The sequence below is a fragment of the Agelaius phoeniceus genome, chromosome 6, assembly GCF_051311805.1.
Source record: "Agelaius phoeniceus isolate bAgePho1 chromosome 6, bAgePho1.hap1, whole genome shotgun sequence".
NCBI lineage: Eukaryota > Metazoa > Chordata > Aves > Passeriformes > Icteridae > Agelaius > Agelaius phoeniceus.
The window spans coordinates 8,394,284-8,407,629 of NC_135270.1; the positions used below are offsets into that span (position 1 = coordinate 8,394,284).

Genomic DNA, 13,346 nt, shown 5'->3' on the forward strand with positions numbered 1-13,346 from the left:
GGACAGCGTGTTCAGCAGACACTGACATTCACAGGAGTGTATCCTCCTTATACTGAAGTCCAGAGTTGGTTTAAATGCCTTAAGGAAAGCACAGGAGGCTGAAAGGGAATCAGTGGTGCTGGGTAGGGAAGGGTTTTGTGGATGAGCATCTCTTAGTTTCTGTGTCACTCAGTCTTGGGTGAAAGTGCAATACTGGATTAATAAATGGCCCTACAAGCACCAGACATTTTAAATTGGTATTTCACAGGGCTGGTTGGTCACCTCTGCTGAAAGTCCTGGACTTCAATTGCTGTAAGTTGAGTTAGTCGCTGACTTAAGGGAGTGAAGGGTCTGCCCACTTCCATGAACCTGCAGCCCATTTCCTCTTGGGCTCAGCAGTGCTGCAGTAGCATTTACAGCATGGCACATGACAAAGGATACCAGGCTGGGTATCACTGAGCCTCCCCTCCCCCTCTTCCTGACTAATGTCTTTTCCGTGTGGGACCAGAATCCTGATACGCGTGACACAAACAGAGTACGTGGGAATTAGTTCCATTAAAGCCATGCCATATGGCTCGCAGGGTGCTCTGTGATACCACTGTGCTGCTTGACAGTCCTTCCCTATGGATGGGATCAGTGCATATTCCCTGATTTGCACTCTTTTTTTCAGCATATCAAACAGGGACAGACTTTTAATTAAAAATGACATCATCACGCTGCTGCCAGCTCGTTGCAGGCAGTCCACATATTAATGCTGCTTGTTTCAGTTTTCAATGATCCTATTATGAATTGTAACCTCATTACACAAACCTTGCTATACAGTGGAATTTCAAATGGGGTTTTGTGGTTTTTAGAACTTAAACAGCTAGAATAAGCACAAAGGCAGTTGTGGTCAGGCAGCTTCCTCTCTTACCGCAGCAGTTGTGGAGATGCCATTCCAGTGACCACTGTTTCTACAATGAGTCAGTTTCATTTTTAACAATTTGACTCAGTTCTCTTCAAAGGGGGCAGCGTGTTATTTCTGCATGATTTTTGTGTGCATGACTCTCTGCAGAGGGGTCAGTGCCAACTTGAACCCCTTGGGATCCGGCCTCTTGGAGCAGCCTGGATTCTCCAGGTGGTGGGAGGTGTGCTCCTTAAACGTTGGAGAGCTGGGGCTGCTGGCCATATATCTGCTCTGCCAAACATGCCCTGTGCTTCCAGCCATCTGAAAACTCCATGTTAAGCACAGCTCCCTCTACTAGTGAGCCAATGCTCGAGGTAAGCAACAGTGCAGCCTTTGCAAAAGCCCCTGCAAGGAAAGTGAGGTTAAACTGTTGCCTTCCTGAAATGAAAACAAGAAATAAAAGTGCATAGATGCTTCAAAAAGTGAGGGGGGGGGGGGGGGGGGAAGTATAAATAGGTTAGGCAGTGGCAAGAAGGAGTCCAGCTGTTTCTGTGCACAGTGAATTGTGCATCTCCTAACCCCTGCACATGATTGTCAGTTACCTTCTAGAATCAATGATTAAGTAAACAGGAATTTATGGAAGTTCAAGCTTTGCACAGCATTCAGCTGCAAGCTCTTAAAGATCATTCATGTAAATTTTACAAACAAGGAATGCAGCAGTTTTCAATCTTAATGAAATTTAAGAATGTCTTTTTCATTCAGTATGACTCACAGTTTTGTTTTGAAGTTTTTGAGCTTCTCCTAAGGTTATGGAGTGGTCAAGCGAAGCCGAACAGGGTTTTTGAAATCAGGAAGCCTGGGCACTGTTTCATTCAGAGAAAAAAAAGGGGAGAGCGAGAGAGGGAGGGAAGGAAAAAAGCCCTATTCCTGTGTTTGATTGAAAAATAAAACTGCTGCTCTCAGTGAACCTTTGAAGTCCCCCAGCCCAGTAATTGTTTCACGACATTTGCAGCTTGAGGCAGCAAGAATGTTTGTGGTTGTTTTAAAGGCATCTGAGTGTGGATTCCATATGGTTTATTTTTATTTTCTTTTTTTTTCCCCCTCATTTTTTTTTTCCCTTCCCCACTTGGAGCCTCAAGTTCTTGCGCACTGCCCGATACCAGGTCCTAGCCTACTCTATTTCTGCATGAACTGTTTGTGAAAGAGCTGAGTGAAGGCATTGTGGCCCTAAGATTGAAGCGTGCTTAATTCAGAGAAAATCTGTGAATGCCTGTTGAGGCAATAGTTGATTTTAGCCGCGCTTTATCGATCCTATATTTGGAGTGTGGCTTACTAAACACTGTACAGTTTGCTTTCCTGAACAAAAGACCTCTTCATATGGCCTATACTTAGGGCATGATACTCCAAACGCTCACTATAGAGCATAGTGCTGGCTGTCATGCTTTCAATAGGTAGTTTGCAGTGGGCCTGATAGTGAGCCATTGGAGGCAAATAAAGGCCCTGATTCACCACTGTGTTCCTCTGGTCTCTGAGCAGTGAAACTGTTTTGTTCAAGCTGAATCAGATCCAAGCATTCTGGAAATATGTACTACAGGAGCAAGGAAATCTAAAGTCAATTTAAGACATGCAAACTTGAAAGTGCCGTGTGTATTTGCAACTCTCCCTCACCTCATCCCCCCCAAAACACTGTCCATTGTATATAACACAATAAGTAACAACACTGATCATGTGAATCACTGCAGTCCTGAGCTTATTTATAAGTGACCACTGAGCAAGTCATGTGTCTTTACTTTGCAAGACAAAGTGCTGGAGCAAGTTATAACCAGCCAAGTGCAGGGTTTGCAGCCTGGGCTGCAGTTGTCTCTGATAACAGGGGAACTTGCTCATTTACAGTCAGGGAAGTTCTGCTGAAGACCAGCAGTAACCTCTTGGTCTGGTGTGGAACCAGCTGTAGCCACAGAGGAATTGAACCTACTCAGTTATGAAGAGAGAGTCAGACTAGAGGGCACTGCAGACTTCATCCAGAGTGGTCCTTCACTTGTTTGGAGAGACTAAATGACTTCCAGCTCTTGGAGTCAGATATGGTTATCCCTGCAGTTACAGGGGCCTGAGTGCCTTAAATCCCTTTAAAAGGGTTTAATGGGAGAGTCCTGCACAGGGAGGCTTCATCTCTGTTTGTGAGTAGTGCAATATTACAGGAACAGATCTACAGAACCAACCCAGCTGGTGCCAAGGCCCAAGCTGTCCACTCTGCAGGCTTTGGCCTTGGGACTAGCCACAGGCAGGAATCTCAGTTTTGTTTGGCTGAAAGGAACTGGGCTCCTGCTCTCAGTCTGATGTGTGATGGGAATCAAAATGTGGTAATGGGAGCTATTTGAAGGAAGAGGTTCCCTCACAAGCAGGCTTCCAACATGAACACTAATGCTCCTGAAAAAGCTGATTTTTACCAGTAACCTTTTAACTGTGTGTTTTCTTTATTGAAGCAACCTGGGTGAATAAAGGATAGGCATTTTCTAAGGGGGAAAATGTGTCATAGGGCTTCTATTTACCAGGAAACAGCACAGCACTGATCAGTATTTCTGTTCTCTTGTGGTCTCACAGTGTTAGAATAGCCCCTGGCATGGTTTGGGCTAACCTGTGCTCTACACGATTCCTCAGCAAGCCAGAGAGTTAAAAGAGTTACCCAAAGAGACACAAACATGAAAGTTCCTTGGAAAAAAATTGTAAAGGCAAATTGATGTCTAATATGATCCATGTCTGTTATGTGGCTGTCCTTAGAGAAAACTCTGCTGTTGTTTTATGCTTTCACAGTACATTATCTTCCTTCTTGTCGTGTTGTCCTGTTTAGCGAGGTCTAGTGGAAATTTAGTGAGGTGTAGCAGAAAATTTAATTACAAAATAGTGGAGGAGGCTCTTAGAGGGGATCAGGTAGTCCTCAGAATCAGGAGTCATGGCTGGTCTCCAGTGACAAGCCTCCACTGTGGTAAATGGTGCTTGCAGGACTTTGGTCAATGGGCTGATTTCTAAGTGCAGCCATAGCACCTGTGGGCCTGAACTGAAAAGAAAGGAAGCTTTGAAGGGATAGCTTAAAAAAAACAACAAAAAAAAACCCCAAACAAAACCAAAAGGTACAGAATATCAGTCTCGTACATATTAGCAGGAAGCACATCAGTGCCAAAGAACTTGGTCTTTGAGAAATGGAGGTCAAAAATGTCTGCTGTTTTTTATGTGCCAAGCCCACAATTCACTGACCTCTTCCAGCCCAAGACCAAAACTGGGCTAAACTCCTGAATTTCTGGGAGCTCGGGGCACAGCTTATGCTGATGAGAGGTGTGGAAATGAGACAAGTCCAAGCTACAGTCACAAAAACCCATGGAGCACAACAGCAGCTGCAGATGCTTCCTGAGAAGTACAAATATTTGGAGGGCCAGCCTGGGCTAAGCTTCACACCCCACTGCTAAACAGTGGCTGAGGCAGCTCACTCAGACCTTTTCCTTTCATCAATTGTCCTTGCAAGGCTGAAGTTAGACAAACAGGGTGAGAAATAGATGAATTGACAGCCATTTGGAGTCCAAGGCATAATTAATGGGCCTAAATCATCATCACTATGAGTCAAGTGCTAAACTTGTAACTCAAATTGCAAATATGATTGTCCCAATGGAAATGGACTATTTGTAATATTTGCTGAATTCAGAATATTCTAGGAAAGAAAGAGTCCTGTTTCAGCAGTTCTCATTCTATTCATGCCAATCATGCATTTAATAAAAATCATAAATTATATTAAAAATTATAAATTATAGCAGCATTTGTGAGATGTGTATCCATAAGGGCTGAAGGGAAAAGTCTGCTGTGACCACAAATGGCCATTGTCCCATTGGGATGCTGCTGAAGAGGCACCAGTTCAGTGGGTGGGTGAAATCTTAAAAACTAGATTTGTTTGCTGAAAGTTTTGCTAATTACAGGGCAACAGTCTCCTAACTCTATGTCTGACCTTATGTCCAAAGGAAAAATACACATTTTGTAGAATAGTGTGGTTTGGAAAGGGCCTTAAAGATCTAAAATTCAACTTCCCCCTGTTGCTGTGGGCAGAGGCATCTTCCACTAGACCAGGTTGCTCAAAGCTCATCCAGCTTGGCTTTGGACATTTCCAGGAATGCATGGGGCATTCACAGCTCCTCCTGGGCAACCTGTCATGATGCCTCACCACCCTCACAGTAAAAGAATTTCTTCTCAGTATGTTATCTAAACCCACTCTCTGTCAGTTTAAAGTCATTCTCTCTTGTCCTGTCACTCCATACCCTTGCAAAAAGTCCCTCTCCAGCTCTCTTGTAGTCCTTTAGGTACTGGAAGAGGCTCTGAGGTCTTCCTGGAATCATCTTTTCTCCAGGCTGGGCTGCCCCAACTCACTCAGCCTTCATAGGAGAGGTTCTCCATCCCTCTGATGATCGTTGGGGCCTCCCCTGGACTTGCCCTGACAGGTCCATGCCTTCTGATGCTGGAAGCCCCAGAGCTGTATCCAGCTGGGGTCTCATGAGAGCGGAGTGAAAGGGAGGCACCACTCCCTAGACCTGCCAGCTGTGGGTATTTTGGTGCAGCCCAGGGCACGGCTGACTTTCTGGGATATATGTTACTTTTAGGTTCTGCATGGCTTGGAATGAAATAGTTGACAGAGAGCAATGCTTTAGAGAAGAGCCCTTGAAGTCACATTCATTTTAATTGGTGTGGTTTAATTATTTTGCTGTATTTGAGGATAATCTAACTAACCCTGTAGAGGAGATCTGAAAAAGCTGTGGGGGCTCCACTGTGGTTGGGCAAGCTAGGAAATGTCTTACAAGAGGCACCCTGACAAGACTAGACTATATTTGCTTGGTGTTTTAAATTCCATGAATTTTTGCATGCCTTTGAATTAATGATTCTTCTTTCAACATCAAAGGGGAATATAGGACATTTTTCCTTTTAACAGTTCTGTGCTGTAATAATTATCCCATTCCTCCAATGACACATTCCTTAGGGTTTTGAAACTGCAAAAGGGAATCCAGCTAAATGTAGCTTTATACCTGTGGTTCTCTGTTTTCTGAAGCTGGGTCAAGTCCTGCAGGGTCTGTCTCTATCTCCCACTGGTTGCACCTCAAACTGATGGGGAGTTGAAGACACCTTGCAGAACCTGTCCTTGGTGATCCTTGCAGAGGCTGGTTTGCCACATGAGCTGCAGAAATGGGTTCCAATGAAGGCCTTGGATTAGAGAAGCCCTGACTCAAGAATTTTGGTTTTACATCCAGATGTCGTAGCTGACATTTTTCTCTAAAACTGGCCAGGCAGGATGTAAGCATTTTCTTCAGCGTGGGAAAGTTCATTTCAGTTCCAGTTCACCTTTCACAGTGCAAACCCAGCTCTACTGAATGGTGATTTTTTACCCTTCAGAAACCGTGGTGGTTCATTAATGTGAAACATTTTGATGAGCACTTAGATTTAATGTGACTCTCTTGGGTTTCATGGAGCTCTCTGTGGCTCAGTCTCTCTGCACTCGGCATAGCCGTGCTCCAAAAAAGGCTCTATACCCTTTTACTCCAAAGCTGCTCACAAAATTTTCCTTTCAGTCACAGTTTCAGCATCAGTTTCTCCTAATCTCACTATGGGAGGGCTCCAAAAGTGACATTTTAGAGACTTGGGTAAAAACAACGTGATTTTTTTTTTTTCATCTGCATGTTGGCAGAATTAGTGGGAACTCATGTTATTTCATCTGCTTTAAGTCTTCTGTGACACTTTTATCCTCTAGTTCTGTACCCCAAAAGCAAAATTTATTAAGAAAAAAATTAAATCCAATTTCTAATCCAAGTCTGCAAGTCCTTGGAAATTAGGAGTGCTGAACAGGTTGTATAAATAATGTAGATGATTTACTTAGATAATCTAATCGCATTCTTAATTAATTATTTGAAATAACATTGCAACTGCAATATTCAGGCATATCCATTTTATTCCTTGAAGCTTCCTTACACAAGAAACCTCATTTCCATGATTACCCACTGCAGTTTTTATATTCTGGGGTGCTCACCTGAACTTCCCCTGCCCCTTTCTCAGCCTTTGGCCATCTCTGGGAGGGCCATAAGCTCACGTCCTTGTCTGACATGGCTTTTACCTCCCTACACCGCCTTCTCCATCTGTTTCTGTGTTTGAGAGCTCACAGGGCTGACTGGGGACTCATTTGTCCTGATGTGGAGGGTTTGGGAGGCAGCAGGTACTGGCTACCCTTTCCCTGACCTTGATCAATCTGGATGTGAGGAGCAGGGTCTGGGGCTTCCTGCCCCTGACAGCTGCACCCTGGACAGTAGCAAAAAGAATGATAGAGCTGGAGAAGGCCAGGGAAGGAAGTTTATGCAGCATGGAAGCGTCATATCCTGAGGAAATTGAGTGGAATATGTGTGTATAATTATATAGATAAATATAAACTTTTATATTTAAGGAATTAAGAGCACCAAGTAGAAACAAGAATAGGTCTGATGAGAGAGAAGATGTAAGTAACAATGGCAGCAAGCCCAGGGTCACTTTCTGAAGACAAGGAGACGACAGGAACAGGGAATTGTGAAGAAGTGCATGTGACCATAAAGTCAAGTGTACTACTGGCCTGTATTAACAGTGGAGTTAATACAGTTAAACCAGTTCTGTTTCTTCTCTTCCATACCCCTTTTTGGTGTGGGTGTAATCTCTAATTAAGCCCTGAACCTGCAGCTTGGTTCTGAACTTCAGCTGGGGCTGGGGTTTCTCCATGTGGGAGCACAGAGGAAGGAGGAAGGCAGAGTCCCTGCTGCACAGGTGCATGTCTCTCTGTCAGCACTGGCTGCCTGAGCTCTTTAACATCCTCCTTCCAAAGTCCAGCATGAGGTCATCCTCAGCTCTCCTTCCCAAACTCCCAGCCCGCACCTGTGCCTTGTGTGCTGCAGAGAATTAATAATGGCAGAACCACTCGCAGGCACAGCATCCACAGGCCAAACCTGGGGCAGTCACAGGAGGCAGAGAACAATCCAAATTTTGTGGCATAAGGAGTTAACTCACGTGCATCCACAGAAGAGTGTGGGATGGAGATGGTCAATGGGAAATAACGTGGGTCCAGACTGGGAAATGAAGGAAGCTGTTGCCAGAAAATCTGGTTTGGCCATCATTACTGCAGCTGGGACTTGCAGGTGTCTGGGTTGCCTGCAAAGTTTTGAGTGTCTTGCCTAGGTCCAGGTGCTCTTGGAGGCTTGTGCATGAAGAATCCTCAGGATACTCAGCTTGTACTGGTCTGGGGTCAGCATTAGGTGGGTTTGCACATTTACATGCTGACTTTTAATTTTAGCAGTTCTGAGAGAGAAAGGACAAAGCTAAGATCGCTGTAATTTGGAGTCAGATCTAGCCAGCAGTAGGAGTTGATTCCTAATTCAGGGGAATTTTTCTATTCTTGCTCTGCTTGCTATTTTAGAGGGATTTTTCATAATACTTGACCTGGGGTGTTGTCATATGTGTTGTTTCAGGATGGTGTCACTGCCACTGCTTAGATTTTTATTGTTCTTTTTAAGTAGCTCGATGGAACAGGTTGCTTTCAGAATTTGGTGGTGGTGAAGCTAAAGAAAATTTCCCTGTGTAAGTACCTGGGGAACAACCTTTTTGATGTTAAATTTTATCCTGAACTGAGGTAAATCATGAGTAAATGCACTGAAGCCATCAGAATTCATTCAATGTAAAGCCATAAGGTAGGGTCATTGTCTCTGAGTGGCTGTGTACATGCCAAAAGACAACATGATCTGAGTGTGTCTTGCACTTTTTCAAGAAAACATTTGAAACTGTAAAAGTTCTCAGAGAAAACTGCTGAATGAAAATAATTTGAGGAAGGAAATCTGCAGAGCAATTTACTCCTTCATGGTTCCTTTTCAATTAGAAACACTTTTGACTATCTGGGGTATTCATTTCCAAGGATGCATTTTTCTCTGTCTGATAGCTGGTTCTGAAATTTCAAAAGTGAAATACTACAAGTGGGAAGGCATGGGAAGACAGCAAAATTGTTTTTAAGTGTGGAGGAACTGAAAAGGTTTTCAATAATCTTGTATCATTTCAGCAGTGTTCTCTCTCTAAGAATGCCTTGGAATTAAAGAAAGGAAATATTTACATTATAATTATATTTCTGTTTATTTAATTAAGTTATTAAGCAGATCTGGCATGCAGAGGCAACTCCCCTTAGTCCTAATTGTTTCTCCTAATGTTGCAGTTGCAGCATTATTGAAAGAATTCAGCAAAGAAAGGCCTGCCATCTCTGTCAGGGTGCAGCAGGAGGGCTGGGGGGGATTTGTTCCATGGGAAAGAGAGGCACTGAAACGGATTGCTCAGCTGCCCCCTCTGAAAGACAGCAAAGCAATTTCACAAAATGAGACAGGAGTCTGCAAAGGGGGGTGGGGAAGGCGGCTTCCATCCGAAAACTCTCCCTAGTTACTGAACAGTTTACATAGGCCTGTGTATGAGGAGATTTTTTCCAAGCTTTCCACAAAGCTTTCTAGAACAGTAATTTTTATGTCAGGATATTTATATTAAGAAGCCCGCAAAGCCACAGTCAACTTTCCATGCATGTAACTTGCATGGATCCATATAGAAAGTTTCCATTAAAATACAGCATCCACCGTTGTATTTACTGCTTGGGCTTTAATTTCTACTTAGATATTTGTTTCTTTCTCTGTTAGCTTTTCTTTCCTGAAGGCCCTTTTCCCATTCAGGAAATCACCATAAAGATGACTGTAAGGATAAAGAGCAAAATCAATATATAATTGTGGGTGCCAAATATGTATTTATCTGCACAAGCAGTATTTTACTTTCTAAAACCAAATTTTCTTGGCTTAAATGTGTGTGTGTATATATATATATATATATATGGATTTTCCCTTTATTTTATTAATTCTGGACTGAACAATTGATGTGCTTCCTCTTTTTTTCTTATGGCTCAAGATCTCTGAGGTGCAATGATGCATGTATGCTTGTTTGTCTATCTGTGTATTGCATTTGATCAAATCAGTTATCCTCATGCTCATACTAGAGCTTCCCATGGAGTATTCAAAGTTATTAAAGGCTTCTGGTTTAATGTCCTTCCCAACCTATCAGAAGAATTTATGTTCATTTTTGTTTCAGTACTCAACTGATGTGATTTACCAAATAGGAAGAAAAAAGCTTTCGAAACATCCTTATTTAGGAGGAAGGTTAAAAAGATTAAAAATCTCATGGAAACCTGTATGTAAATAGTATGACTTACAAACCCCTTTAAAAATTCCTGCTCAGTGGTTGATGTGAGGGGATGAGGCAAGAGAGGAATTGGCTTTGAAATATCTCCAGAAAAGTAGATTAATGATAAAGAAATAAGGAAATAATAAAACAGAATGGATGGGCATATGGGCATTTTCCAGTAGGCAGCTGTGTTATTTTAGAGAAGAAATAAAAAGTTTCTGGTAACTTCTAAGGGTTCACTGAAGATGTGCAGTGAGCCATGAGGTGCCTTTGGTTCTAATACAGGAATCTTTTAGGAAGGCACTGATGAAATCTGTCGAGTGTCATTAATAACATGGATTTCTTTTATTCTGCTTATGCTTATGCCCCTACTGGACCAAGGGTGGGTGAAGTAGGGATCCATGAAGGGATTGTTAAATAGTTTTCCTGACACTTAGGCAGGTGGCCAAGAGCCATAGCTGCAGAAAGACTTGGTGGCACCCAGCAGAGCTACCCCGTGCAGTGATGGTGTAGGACTGGGGATTAGACCCACCTCTGCTGAAAGTGAACTTCCAGCCTGTGTCAGCCCTCTGCAATCCCCTCCCAGGTATAGGGCACTCTTGGTGTCAGGGGTGAGTGCATATCCAGTTAGACTCTGATGGGAGATGATCCATGCTCCCCCTGGACACATCCAGGCTGAGGAAGGTGGAGCCAGCCACTTTGCCCATCCCCTCACCTCCCAGTCCAGTGCCTGCTTATTAAAACATCTTGGGAGCTGTAATGGTACGCAGATTAAAACTCATGCATGTTTTAAAATCAGCAGTGAAAACCATCACAAGAGCAGGTGTTACCTTTGTGAAGTGCAGAATGCTGCTCAGACTTGAGGAGAACTTCAGCTTCTCTTTCAGTGAGGCTGAGACCATGGCACTGTTTAAATCCAAAGAGGGGCCAACAGAGCTTCACCTTCCTGGGCCTCCAGCTACTATGGCCTGTGAGGGATGCAATAATATGGAGAGGGGATTGAAAACAAGTGCAACTGCATTCTTCTGGGACTCAGCTTTGCTCCCTTTTCCTGTTGTGGGGCTGTTCAATTGCTTTAGGGTGAGCACGAGGGACTGGATCTAAGGGTTTCCCATTTAAGCAGCTCTGCTACCACCCAAGTGACAGCTGCCTGCTTGGCTGGGAGTGTGGCATCCAGTAGTAGGAGAAACTTCTTGTTCCAGCTGGCACTTTCTTATCTAACAGTCAGAGCTTTGTAAGTGTGGACAGCTGCAGTTTCAGAAATTGGCTCTATCTGTATCAATTGGATTTGTGAAGTCAGTGAAAGGGCATGAGGCAGATTCATGGGATTTCCTGTTAGTATTAGCAAATGGAATCTACTGCAGAATTTTGAAAGAATAGGAGACTCAGTCAGTGGTGCTTAAATGAGGCCTGTGGTTAGGGAAGGCTACCAAAGAGAAAAACCAGTGGTCAGTGAATGTGATGGGCATGATTTCCAGGGACCTTAAATCCTCTTGAGACTAGGGAATATCTCCAGTGTGTGTCTGTGCATGCTGGAAGGCAGAGGGATGATTGGGAAGCAGGTGGTGCCTTGAGCTGGATGGTCAGCCCGTGATGCAGCAGCTTCACCTCTGGAGAAGGGTGTGCAAGGAATGGCAGGAATGTGGAGCCTCGGCAGGGTTCGGCAGTGGCTCTGCCGGGACCTGCAAGTTCCCCTCCCTCCTCTGCCATGGGTTTGTAGCCCTGAGCAAGTCACATACCTTTTTTTCCCTGCCTCCTTTCCAGCCTCCTGTGGGCTTGATGCTGCTGGAAGCGGGAGGAGGAGTTCTGCAGAGGCACAGTTATGTAACAGCACAGGAATAAAAAGCCTCTGCTGAACTTCCACTCCCTTCCCTGCTCCTGTGGGATGGGGGAGGGAAGAAATCACTCAAACGGTCCTGTTTACTCCTTAAATATTTCTGTGGGCACTGTATAGGATTTCCCCAGACTGTACCAGATGGGCTATGAGGGAAATCATTGGCAATGCTTTGGCTTAGCTGGGGGTTTCCTAAGTTTCAAAATTACCAGTTTGCAACAGTTTTTCTCATCATACTTGCTTGGCTGGGACTGAACTGCTGTAAAGCCAGTACTGCAACACCAGATGTTGCTCATACCAGCACAGGTATTTTCCTGGCTTTTGCATTTGCTATCTATATGTCTGTCTGTGAGTAAGAAAGTTCATTTAGCCCCTTGAGATATTTGCACCAAAAAGAAAAAAAAAAAAAAAAAAGAGAGATGTCTTGTACTAGGAAAGTCAAGTGTTAATTTTTGTGGGGTATTTAAGGTGGCGGTTTTTCCTCCCTTCCATTATTCCTAAAGCATGGCAGAGGTTCATCATCCCTACCCAGGACAGCAGATCAGGGTGCACCTGCCCACATGAGCAATTTGGGCACAGGTGCCCACCTGTGATGGGCAGTGGCTGAAATGCTGGGGGAGGTTTAGTTCTCCTGGGAACATGGCACAGGCTGAGAGCCAACAGCATGGGTAGAATAGTGTCCTCAAACTGTGGAGCCAGGCTTCTTTTGTGGCTGACATCTCTCATAGTCCTTGCTTCATAAATTAGAGGTGAGGACAATCATTTGAGGGAGGGAAGAGACCAGCTCTGGTCCCATGGCTAAGTTTTATTCCCTGGTTCTGCCCTTTTTTTTTGTAACATTTGAAGCCCCTGAATGTTAAGGGCAAAAGTCTCTTGTAGCTGCAAGCCCGCTGCCAACAGCAATTGCAGAGGGATTTGAAATGTGCCTGATGTAATTCTGCCTCTTTCTGTCCATTGTTCAATCAATTTAACAATTTTGGCACTTCTTCTGAAACCACATTATAGAGAATGGGATTCTGCCTGGCTTTTTACTTCCTAACAGGATGACACAGCTGCTTCTCTGGGAAGTCACAGCCCATGGTGGATCCTGGCTGGCAGCCAGCGTGGCCCCTGTGTCACCTGAGCAGCATTGCTGGGGTTTTTCCTAAATGCAACGATGTGATTTATTTTATTTTTCTGTGTTGATGTTATAAAAGCCATCAATGGCACTGAGCTGACAGACAAGTTGGCCTTTTGCTCTTCACATAGCAGCAGAAAGGGTGACTTTGAATCACATGATTAAACAGTGCTGAGAGCTTTAAAGAACATTAATCAGCAAAGAGGAAGTTCTACTATCATATGCCCTACTTTGAAGAACTGGATGGTTTCAGAGGACTGTATGTTCCTCTTGTGTGTGCAGCTTTAGGA

The 13,346-nt window shown here is 43.9% G+C and overlaps 1 long non-coding RNA gene across 1 annotated transcript in view; it reads right to left on the minus strand.

The window, feature by feature from the left end:
- Positions 1–11,926, minus strand: part of LOC143694210 (uncharacterized) — a 78,013-nt gene extending 66,087 nt beyond the window's left edge. Inside the window, exons 1-2 of the long non-coding RNA XR_013182563.1 lie at positions 11,845–11,926; positions 10,936–11,073 (exon numbers count right to left, since the gene is read on the minus strand). This is a non-coding gene — a long non-coding RNA (uncharacterized LOC143694210). The remainder of the gene's footprint in view (positions 1–10,935; positions 11,074–11,844) is intronic.
- Between the last annotated feature and the right edge of the window lie 1,420 nt (positions 11,927–13,346).